Source organism: Penaeus monodon, chromosome 5 (genome assembly GCF_015228065.2).
Source record: "Penaeus monodon isolate SGIC_2016 chromosome 5, NSTDA_Pmon_1, whole genome shotgun sequence".
Lineage (NCBI taxonomy): Eukaryota > Metazoa > Arthropoda > Malacostraca > Decapoda > Penaeidae > Penaeus > Penaeus monodon.
Genome location: NC_051390.1, coordinates 23947246 through 23959339, shown reverse-complemented (window position 1 = coordinate 23959339; position 12094 = coordinate 23947246). Strand labels below are relative to the sequence as shown.

At 35.4% G+C, this 12094-nt stretch overlaps 1 protein-coding gene and 1 long non-coding RNA gene across 7 annotated transcripts in view; one reads left to right on the top strand and one right to left on the bottom strand.

Moving 5' to 3' along the window:
* The window catches only part of LOC119573127 (CCR4-NOT transcription complex subunit 3-like), a 60827-nt gene that overhangs the window by 2834 nt on the left and 45899 nt on the right, over positions 1 to 12094 (bottom strand). The gene's annotated exons all lie outside the window — the stretch shown is intronic.
* Positions 10384 to 11923, top strand: LOC119573129. The gene is made up of 3 exons (XR_005228766.1): positions 10384 to 10401; positions 11549 to 11647; positions 11875 to 11923. It is a non-coding gene; the product is annotated as an uncharacterized LOC119573129 (long non-coding RNA).

Genomic DNA, 12094 nt, shown 5'->3' with positions numbered 1-12094 from the left:
ACGAAATAGAAAATAATCACTGCAATTATTTTAATAACATTACTGGAAAATTAACTCTTCAATTTATAATGTTACCTAAGAATAAGACCAAGCAAAGTACTTACGGGTGGCGGGAAGCCATGGGGGAGGTTACTTGGTGCACGGGAGTGGAAATCCCGCATCTCTCTCATGAAGTCTTGATATGTCTGAAAAGAGGATTCCTAATACTGCTTTATGAGCATGTTTAAAACTGACCAAAGAATATCATACCCTCTAAATATATAATAAATAATCATGGTGTAGGATACTTCAAAATATTCATACTGATATCAATACATTACCCAAATATTCATACTGATATCAATACATTAACCCTTTGCTGCTGGGTGGCAATTGTGTGCATGCCATGGTGTGCAGGTCCTGTTTTCTGGGGGCATGTATGATCATGATGTGCATGCTATGGTGCTAACACGATCGCCCAGTGGCGGGGATCGGGCCAATATGAATACAGCATGGGAGGGAGGGCTTTCTTATCAGGAAACCACCCAGCGGCATTAGGTTAATGTCAACTTATGTCCTTTGATCTTAGATACAAAATTCTTGCAATAGTTCTATAGAAAAAAATTTAACCCATAATTGACGGGTAGCATTCATAGAGGCCGGGGCCTCGCTGCCGGGGGCTTATATCGTCGCTCTAGCATGCGCGACCACTCATACCAAATACCAGCATCCCATGCCGTTTCTTCGTAATACTACGAAGATATGTTGTATTTTCAATTTTCATTATTTTTTACAGTCTCTACTTGCCAAACTTCCTGATAAATCGAGACTGAAGGGTATTTTTGTTGTTATATAGACTCCATAGTTGATCATTATTCGCTCTATAGTTTGAATAAAATAAGCAGTGTGCGGCATCATGGAGTTGAAATTGTCGGTTTGTTGCATTTTTTTTTGTTTGTTGCATGGTAAAAATGAGAAAGTGTTAAAACCGACTTAATCGCACTTTCACTGGCAAAAAAATAATCTTTTGCCGTGATTGTAACAAAAAAAAAAAAAAAAAAAAAAAAAAAACTCATGGCATGTCCATGCATACTCTATGGCATGTGCGTACATGCCCCCAGCAGATGGTCCCGCCATGCCATGGCATGTGCGTACATGCCACCCGTCGGCAATGGGTTAAAAGAAAGAAAAATAAATATATCCAAGAATAAGTAACATAAACCTATGAAAGTATATTCTAATGATATTAATATCTTAACTTTCCTTTTTATTATTCAAAAAGAAATTCATGGTTTTGTTTGGCATCAAGGCAAACTTTCATAACATTACTAAACAAAGTTGAACGTCATGACGTTCTCTATACTAACCAATTTGTGGCTACTTGTGCCGTTTGTAAGTGGCACTCTCTCTTCGAGGAACACTGCGGTACACTGGTGATCTCTCTCTGACTCTCTCACGTGTGTAGGAAGCTTGTTTGAAAAAGGGAAGATTTGGGTCACATTAAGATTAACTTTGCCATGTGTATTACAAAACAGAAACAATAAATTTTCTATTTAGAAAATGTGCTTCTTTCTTTACTTCTTGTGATTATTTGAAACTTTAACATGTGTCATTTAATGAATGACATAGATAATGGTTTGCTTAAGTCCTTGGGACTAGATGATATATACTATGACATGAATATTTAGACTGGTGCCAAATGACTAGACATTGTCACATGTATATGTTTACTGTTTGGTAGTCTTGCCTAAACTTTGTACTACCATAGAAGTAAAATTCAGCCTTGATAAAATGTTGCCTGTGGAGATTATGTGCCTGTGAAATTAGTCATCTGTGTAATTCCTGTGCTAATAATGCTTTTGCTCATTCCTACAAAGAATGAGGGAGAGGTTCTTCATCTTAATGTGTTTCGGTGCCCCTGGGCTAATGTAAGCTCACCCACCATGCACAGCAGCATGTGCTGACAGAAGAGCTAGAATGTGACCAAAACCTGGTGCCAATAGGGTTAACAGAAATAGCAAACAACAAAAGCAGCAACAACACAAGAATAAGAAATAATGACTACAATCTTTTCAATATTCACTGTCTGCAAATCCTAGTCTGACCTACTTAGCATCACATACAATCATGAGGAAAAAAGAGAGTAAGAAATGTCTTACTGACTTCTCTGTTCTGCCCCTGAAGTTGGGTGGCCCTCTCAAGCGCTTCACTCTTGGGCCGTAATCTTCTCCTTCATATCGTCGGCGTCTGCCTCCGCCCCGGCTACTAATAATTAGCACAATTGGGTACCAAGATTAATAAACATTATCAAAACATATTCAACAATAATGAATAATAAGGAAGTAAAAAGCCTAGAGAAGCCCTACAGAAACCTAACCACAAATGTTACAAATGAAACTACATGAATCTGAACTAAACACCTAAATAAATACTCATTTAGAAAAAAATATAAATGAGATGGAACAACTTCACAAACCATGACACATAAATGATGCCTTTTGGGTAATTCTAGAGATTTAAACAGAACACATCAATTACATCTCATGTTTGGATGTCATTCCATCTTCCTTACAATTTTTTTTTCGTATCTAAATACATGAAACAAATCTTAAAGCATTCAAGGAAGAAGTGAGTTGGATTGTTTCTTCTAAACTAAAATCAATGTAGTAAATTGCCTGGAATTTTTCCCTATTACCAATTCCTGCCACATATGCTAGAAGTAAGCACACAATGCCCCATTTGCAAATCTGTGTATATAACTACATGCACACAGGTTTACTCACTGTTTACTTAGTTAATTATTTTGATATCTACATATACACAAATATGCGATTGTGTGTGTGTGATTGTGTGTGTGTGTGTGTGTGTGTGTGTGTGTGTGTGTGTGTGTGTGTGTGTGTGTGTGTGTGGTGTGTGTGTGTGTATGTATGTGTGTGTGTATGTATGTGTGTGTGTGTGTGTGTGTGTGTGTGTGTGTGTGTGTGTGTGTTGTGTGTGTGTGTTTTGTGCATTTTGTTTGTGCATATGAGTTTTGTCTGTGTGTGTGCTTTTTGTGTGCGTGTCTGTTTTGCGTGTGCATGTGAATGTTTTGCAAATACGTGTGTTTCATGTGTTTGCACGTTTTCCAAGTGCATTTGTTCAAATTCGAACCACATTTAACTTTTCACAAAAAACAAATAGCCTCTAGCCTCTCACTCAATTTTTATCAACTTTCTTGATAATGAGTAATTCCAGAGAAATACAAGGTGGTTGCTGTCATAGCAGGTTTCCTAAGCTCAGCATCATTTAAAAGATTCCGTTTTCAATAAGTAATACAGTCCTTCTCTTATCAATAATTCTAAAAAACGAAGTACCTTCACATATTTAAATAAGAAATATATAAAAATTGTTTATGCTCCTTATTAACATTCACCAGGAAAATTGTTTGTGTCATTGGCAGAATGTAAATTATATCACATTTTCATATCTAAATTTTTTGGCATTTAATTTTTGTTAGGTTACGAGTATTAATGTACCTAATGCTAAATATTGTAAAATTCCCAAATCAGTATAAAGAAAGTGTTCAATTTTGATTGTATTGATGCTTTGAACTAAAAAGTAGACAGAAAAGCCTGTGAAAAAAGTGTCAGTAAATATTCTACTGGTTTAATAAAAACTATATAGACAAACACACACACATACATTCTCACTTGATTATAGAGCTTGATTAGCTCACTTGATTATGTTAAACATATATACATGACATATGTCCAATATATAATTATTGAAGTATAAAAAGTAATTCAGCATTTTATGCATAAAAAAAGATGACAGCCTCCTTAGTAAACTTAAATGTTTAAATGCTTAAAATGTTTATGATTAAAATCATAAAACATTTAACTACACATAGTTTGCCTTCTACCATGAACACATCCAAAATGAAGGCACCCAGATTCCCTAATATTACAGATGCTGATCATAGACTGAAGGAACCAGGACCTGCCCATTAATTTGCTGCAGACACTTTCTTTAATTTGCTTGAGTGATAACTACACTGTCGAGATAAGTACAAAATTGAGAGATTCCCTTCACTTTTCACCTTCCTTATGGCAACACTGTACATGCTTTAAATCAGGTAAACTATATATTTTGCAATATTCAACATTAGACATTTTTTTCTTCAAATCATCAAAAAAGGTTATTTGATAGAATGCTGAATCCCCTGGTATACATGTATACATACACCATATTCATGTATATAACATACAAACATCTACTCCCATTCTCACAAGAGAGAGAGAGAGAGAGAGAGAGAGAGAGAGAGAGAGAGAGAGAGAGAGAGAGAGAGAGAGAGAGAGAGAGAGAGAGAGGAGAGAGAGTGTGTGTGTGTGTGTGTGTGTGTGTGTGTGTGTGTGTGTGTGTGTGTGTGTGTGTGTGTGTGTGAGTGAGTGAGTGAGTGAGTGAGTGAGTGAAGTGAGTGAGTGAGTGAGTGAGTGAGTGAGTGAGTGAGTGAGTGAGTGTAAAAAAAGGCTTTGGAACATCAATAAAATGATCAACAATAAATTTGTTATTACTATTTTTAAGGGAAATACAATCCCCCTGCCACTTGCACCAATAAAATAATTTCATGTAAAACAATGCAAGTCCTAAATGAACTTGTATTCTTTTTGTGTCAGAAATTCTTTCCATTTCTATTCCTATTTCTTTACAAATTACAAATCCATCCCTTGGCAATACGCCGAAATCCATACTTCAGCCTGGCTTCTGATTCAATGACTGTTTGTACAGCACCTGGCACAACTGCCACTTTGTATTGAAAAGAGGAGAAAGAAGAGGAAAAGGAAGAAAAATGGGAAATGAAAGAGTTCGTCATCAGGGGCCTCCAACGCATTGAGAACTTGTCTCTTCATGATAACCCAGATAATGATCATCATATGAAATTCCTTGACTTTGAAGCAGTAAACAGTTGCAGCCTTTTCAGCTTTTGCCAGAAGTTTGGCCATTCTTCTGATGAAGGATCTTTTGCATGGATTCCAGGATCTGAATCTCAGCCTTTTCTTTGGAGAGGTCCGGATTTGGCTGCAATAGTTTGGCTAGAACAGAACCAGCAATTTAGAGAGCTGGGAAGCTGGATCAATTTTCCAGTCCCTTTGCAATCTAGTTTTGTACTGCATTTCTTTATCACTGTATCAGTAAATCTGGATGCCATATGCAGTCTACGAGCTCACTGTTTAAACTTTCAGATCAACTAGCCTTCTTTTTTTCTTCGGCACAAGTTAAGCCAACTCTGCTCCTCCTCAATGGGCTATGTTAACATGGGTCTGCTATTCCTATACTAATTCATCTGTATTATTACTATTGTCATTATTATTATTATTATTATTATTATTATTATTATTATAATCATAATTATGTTTTTAAATAGAGCAATGAGAGCCTGGTCTTGACTTGAGGAACCAAGCTTACTGATGCATTAATGTCTTACCAATTAATATTCTGTTACTGTGTTAGTTGGGTTTCTTAACTCGGTTCTACCCAACTCTTAAGAACTGGCAGTGTCTAATTATTTCTTGTTACAGAAATGCCATTTCTATTGAAAACAAGTACATTATGTAGAATAAGAGTAAACACAGTACTGTGTCATATGGCTCTCTCAGGCCAAACAGGGTCATGCAAAATTCACTAGTAACCTCCAGTTGAGGAAACTATTGATCTGCAGACAAAGAGCATAAAAAGGAAAATCCTGAATTGATCTAAAATTATTACACCTCACAGGAGGATATTTAGACCTAAAGCTCATATATGTGATATATATGATTATATATATATATATATATATATATATATATTATATATATTTTATATATATATATATATATATATATATATATATATATATATATATATATCATATATATATATATAATCATATATTCATATATATATATATATAATCATATATATCATATATATATATATATATATATATATATATATATATATATATTATATATATATATATATATAATCATATATATCATATATATATATATATATATATATATATAATCATATATATCACATATATGAGCTTTAGGTCTAAATATCCTCCTGTGAGGTGTAATAATTTTAGATCAATTCAGGATTTTCCTTTTTATGCTCTTTGTCTGCAGATCAATAGTTTCCTCAACTGGAGTTACTAGTGAATTTTGCATGACCCTGTTTGGCCTGAGAGAGCCTATGACACAGTACTGTGTTTACTCTTATTCTACATAATGTACTTGTTTTCAATAAAAATGGCATTTCTGTAACAAGAAATAATTAGACACTGCCAGTTCTTAAGATTTGGGGTAGAACCGAGTTAAAAAACCCCAACTAACACAGTAACAGAATATTAATTGGTAAGACTTTAAATGCATCAGTAAGTTTGGGTTCCTCAAGTCAAGACCAGGCTCTCATTGCTCTATTTAAAAACATAATTAATGATTATAATAATAATAATAATAATAATAATAATAATAATAATGACAATAGTAATAATACAGATGAATTAGTATAGGAATAGCAGACCCATGTTAACATAGCCCATTGAGGAGGAGCAGAGTTGGCTTAACTTGTGCCGAAGAAAAAAAAAAGGCTAGTTGATCTAAAGTTAAACAGTGAGCTCGTAGACTGCATATGGCATCCAGATTTACTGATACAGTGATAAGAAATGCAGTAAAAAACTAGATTGCAAAGGGACGGGAAAAATTGATCCAGCTTCCCCAGCTCTCTAAATTGCTGGTTCTGTTCTAGCCAAACTTTTTCAGCCAAATCCGGACCTCTCCAAAGAAAGGCTGAGATTCAGATCCTGGAATCCATGCAAAAGATCCTTCATCAGAAGAATGGCCAAACTTCGGGCAAAAGCTGAAAGGCTGCAACTTTTTTACTGTTTTCAAAGTCAAGAATTTCATATGATGATCATTATCTGGTTATCATAAAGAGACAAGTTCTCAATGCGTTGGAGGCCCTGATGACAAAACTCTTTCATTCCATTTTTTTTCCCTTTTCCTTTTCTTTCTCCTCTTTTCAATACAAAGTGGCAGTTGTCCCAGGTGCTGTACAAACAGTCATTGAATCAGAAGCCAGGCTGAAGTATGGATTTCGGCGTATTGCCAAGGGATGGATTTGTAATTTGTAAAAAAATAGGAATAGAAATGGAAAGAATTTCTGACACAAAAGAATACAAGTTCATTTGGGACTTGCATTGTTTTTACATGAAATTATTTTTTTTGGGGTGCAAGTGGCAGGGGGATTGTATTTCCCTTAAAAATAGTAATAAAAAATTTTTTTTTTGATCATTTTATTGATTTTCCCAAAAGCCTTTTTTTACACTCACTCACTCACTCACTCACTCACTCACTCATCCTCACTCACTCCTCACTCACTCACTCACTCACTCACCCCCACACACCACAACAACACACACCACACACACCACACACAACCCACACACACACACACCCCCCCTCTTCTCTCTCACCTCTCTCTATTCTCTCCTCTCTCTCTCTCCTCTCTCTCTCTCTCTCTCTCTCTCTCTCTTGTGAGAATGGGAGTAGATGTTTGTATGTTTATATACATGAATATGGTGTATGTATACATGTATACCAGGGGATTCAGCATTCTATAAAATAACCTTTTTTGATGATTGAAGAAAAAATGTCTAATGTTGAATATTGCAAAATATATAGTTTTACCTATTTAAAGCATGTACAGTGTTGCCAAAAGGGAAGGTGAAAAGTGAAGGGAATCTCTAAATTTTTGTACTTATCTCGACAGTGTAGTTATCACTCAAGCAAATTAAAGAAAGTGTCTGCAGCAAATTAATGGGCATCCGGTTCCTTCAGTCTATGATCGCATCTGTAATATTAGGGAATCTGGGTGCCTTCATTTTGGGATGTGTTCATGGTAGAAGGCAAACTATGTGTATTTTAAATGTTTTATGATTTTAATCAAAAACATTTTAAGCATTTAAACATTTAAGTTTACTAAGGAGGCTGTCATCTTTTTTTATGCAAAAAATTTGCTGAATTACTTTTATACTTAAATAATTATATATTGGACATATGTCATGTATATATGTTTAACATAATCAAGTGAGCTAATCAAGCTCTATAATCAAGTGAAATGTATGTGTGTGTGTTTGTCTATATAGTTTTTATTAAACCAGTAAATATTTACTGACACTTTTTTCACAGGCTTTTCGGTCTACTTTTTAGTTCAAAGCATCAATACAATCAAATTGAACACTTTCTTTATACTGATTTGGGAATTTTACAATATTTAGCATTAGGTACATTAATACTCGTACCTAACAAAAATTAAATCCCAAAAAAATTTAGATATAAAAATTTGTGATATAATTTACATTCTCCCAAATGACACAAACAATTTCCTGGTGAATTTTTTAATAAGGAGCATAAACAATTTTTATATATTTCTTATTTAAATATGTGAAGGTACTTCGTTTTTTAGAATTATTGATAAGAAAAGGGAAACTGTATTACTTTTTGAAAAGGGAAATCTTTTAAATGATGCTGAGCTTAGGAAACCTGCTATGACAGCAACCCCCTTGTATTTCTCTGGAATTACTCATTATCAAGAAAGTTGATAAAAATTGATTTAGGGCTAGAGGCTATTTGTTTTTTGTGAAAAGTTTAAAAGTGGTTCGAATTTGAACAAATGCACTTGGAAAACGTCAAAACACATGAACACACGTATTTGCAAAACATTCACATGCACACGCAAAACAGACACCACACAAAAAGCACACACACAGACAAAACTCATATGCACAAAAAAATGCACAAACACACACACACACACACACACACACACACACACACCACACACACACACACACACACACACACACACACAATCACACACACACACACACAATCACACACAATCACACACACACAATCACACACACACAATCGCATATTTGTGTATATGTAGATATCAAAATAATTAACTAAGTAAACAGTGAGTAAACCTGTGTGCATGTAGTTATATACACAGATTTGCAAATGGGGCATTGTGTGCTTACTTCTAGCATATGTGGCAGGAATTGGGTAATAGGGAAAAATTCCAGGCAATTTACTACATTGATTTTTAGTTTAGAAAACAATCCAACTCACTTTTTTCCTTGAATGGGTTTAAGATTTTTCATGTATTTAGATACGAAAAAAAATTGTAAGGAAGATGGAATGACATCCAAACATGAGATGTAATTGTGTGTTCTGTTTAAATCTCTAGAATTACCCAAAAGGGATCAAATTTTTGTGCATGGTTTTTTGAAGTTGTTCCATCTCATTTTATATTTTTTTTCTAAATGAGTATTTATTTAGGTGTTTTTGTTCAGATTCATGTAGTTTTCATTTTGTAACATTTTTTGGTTAGGTTTCTGTAGGGGTTCTCTAGGCTTTTTACTTCCTTATTATTCTTATTGTTGAATATGTTTTGATAATGTTTATTAATCTTGGTACCCAATTGTGCTAATTATAGTAGCCGGGGCGGAGGCAGACGCCGACGATATGAAGGGGAAGATTACGGCCCCAAAAGGGGAAGCGCTTTAGAGGGCCCCCAACTTTAGGGCAGAACAGAGAAGTCAGGGAAGACATTTCTTTACTCTCTTTTTCCTCATGATTGTATGTGATGCTAAGTAGGTCAGACTAGGATTTGCAGACAGTGAATATTGAAAGATTGTAGTCCCTTATTTCTTATTCTTGTGTTGTTGCTGCTTTTGTTGTTTGCTATTTCTGTTAACCCTATTGGCCCAGGTTTTTGGTCACATTCTAGCTCTTCTGTCAGGCACATGCTGCTGTGCATGGTGGGTGAGCTTACTTAGCCCAGGGCACCGAAACACATTAAGATGAAGAACCTCTCCCTCATTCTTTGTAGGAATGAGCAAAAGCATTATTAGCACAGGAATTACACAGATGACTAATTTCACAGCACATAATCTCCACAGGCAACATTTTATCAAGGCTGAATTTACTTCTATGGTAGTACAAAGTTTAGGCAAGACTACCAAACAGTAAACATATACATGTGACAATGTCTAGTCATTTGGCCCAGTCTAAATATTTCATGTCATAGTATATATCATCTAGTCCCAAGGACTTAAGCAAACCATTATCTATGTCTTCATTAAATGACACATGTTAAAGTTTCAAATAACACAAGAAGTAAAGAAAGAAGCACATTTTCTAAATAGAAAATTTATTGTTTTTTGTTTTGTAATACACATGGCAAAGTTATCTTAATGTGACCCAAAACTTCCCTTTTTCAAACAAGCTTCCTACACACTTGAGAGAGTCAGAGAGAGATCACCAGTGTACCGCAGTTTTTCCTCGAAGAGAGAGTGCCACTTACAACGCAACAAGTAGCCACAAATTGGTTAGTATAGAGAACGTCATTGACTTGTTCAACTTTGTTTAGTAAAGTTATGAAAGTTTTGCCTTGATGCCAAACAAAAACCATGAATTCTTTTTTAATAATAAAAAGGAAAGTTAAGATATTAATATCATTAGAATATACTTTCATAGGTTTATGTTCTTTTTTCTTGGATATATTTTTTTTTTCTTTCTTTTAACCCATTGCCGACGGGTGGGATGTACGCACATGCCATGGCATGGCGGGACCATCCCGCTGGGGGCATGTACGCACATGCCATAGAGTATGCATGGACCCTGCCCATGAGTTTTTTTTTTTTTTTTTTTTTTTTTTTGTTACAATCACGGCAAAAGATTATTTTTTTGCCAGTGAAAGTGCGATTAAGTCGTTTTTTAAAACTTTCTCATTTTACCATGCAACAAACAAAAAAAAAAGCAACAAACCGACAATTTCAACTCCTGATGCCCCACACTGCTTATTTTATTCAAACTATAGAGCGAATAATGATCAACTATGGAGTCTATATAACAACAAAATACCTTCAGTCTCGATTTATCAGGAAATTTGGCAATAGAGACTGTAAAAAATAATGAAAATTGAAATACAACATATCTTCGTAGTATTACGAAGAAACGGCATGGGATGCTGGTATTTGGTATGAGTGGTCGCGCATGCTAGAGCGACGATATAAGCCCCCGGCAGCGAGGCCCCGGCCTCTATGAATGCTACCCGTCAATTTTGGGTTAAATTTTTTTCTATAGAACTATTGCAAGAATTTTGTATCTAAGATCAAAGGGCATAAGTTGACATTAACCTAATGCCGCTGGGGGGTTTTTCCCTTTTAAGAAAGCCCCCCCTCCCATGCTGTATTCATATTGGCCCGATCCCCCCCACTGGCGATCGTGTTACACCATAGCATGCACATCATGATCATACATGCCCCCAGAAAAGGGCCTGCACACCATGGCATGCACACAATTGCCACCCAGCAGCAAAGGGTTAATGTATTGATATCAGTATGAATATTTTGGGTTAATGTATTGATATCAGTATGAATATTTTGAAGTATCCTACCATGATTATTTATTATGTATTTAGAGGGTATGATATTCTTTGGTCAGTTTTAAAAATGCTCATAAAGCAGTATTAGGAATCCTCTTTTCAGACATATCAAGACTTCATGAGAGAGATGCGGGATTTCCACTCCCGTGCACCAAGTAACCTTCCCCCCATGGCCTTCCCGCCCCCCGTAAGTACTTTGCTTGGTCTTTCTTAGTAACATTATAAATTGTAAGAGTTAATTTCCAGTAATGTACTAAAAATAATTGCAGTGATTTATTTTTTCTATTTCGTATTCATAATGATGATCATGATAGTGTCTCTTTTACTTCATCCTTGCTGTGTACAAAAATATTCTACATAACATCTGCTTGAATGTTCTCTAGGTAATGTTTTATTCTCATTTTTTGTGCACAGCCACCATTTGACCCTATTGGACCCCCAAGATACCCATGATGGACCTCCACTGCCCGAGTATCCATCATCCCGCTCACGCTCAGAAAGAGACAGTCTGCTGACGTAAGGATAAGCCTGCCTCTCTCTCTCTCTCTCTCTCTCTCTCTCTCACTCTCTCCCCCCCCCCTTTTTTTTTTTTTTTTTGGGGCCCCCCCCCTTCTCTCTTCCTCCTCTCTCCTTC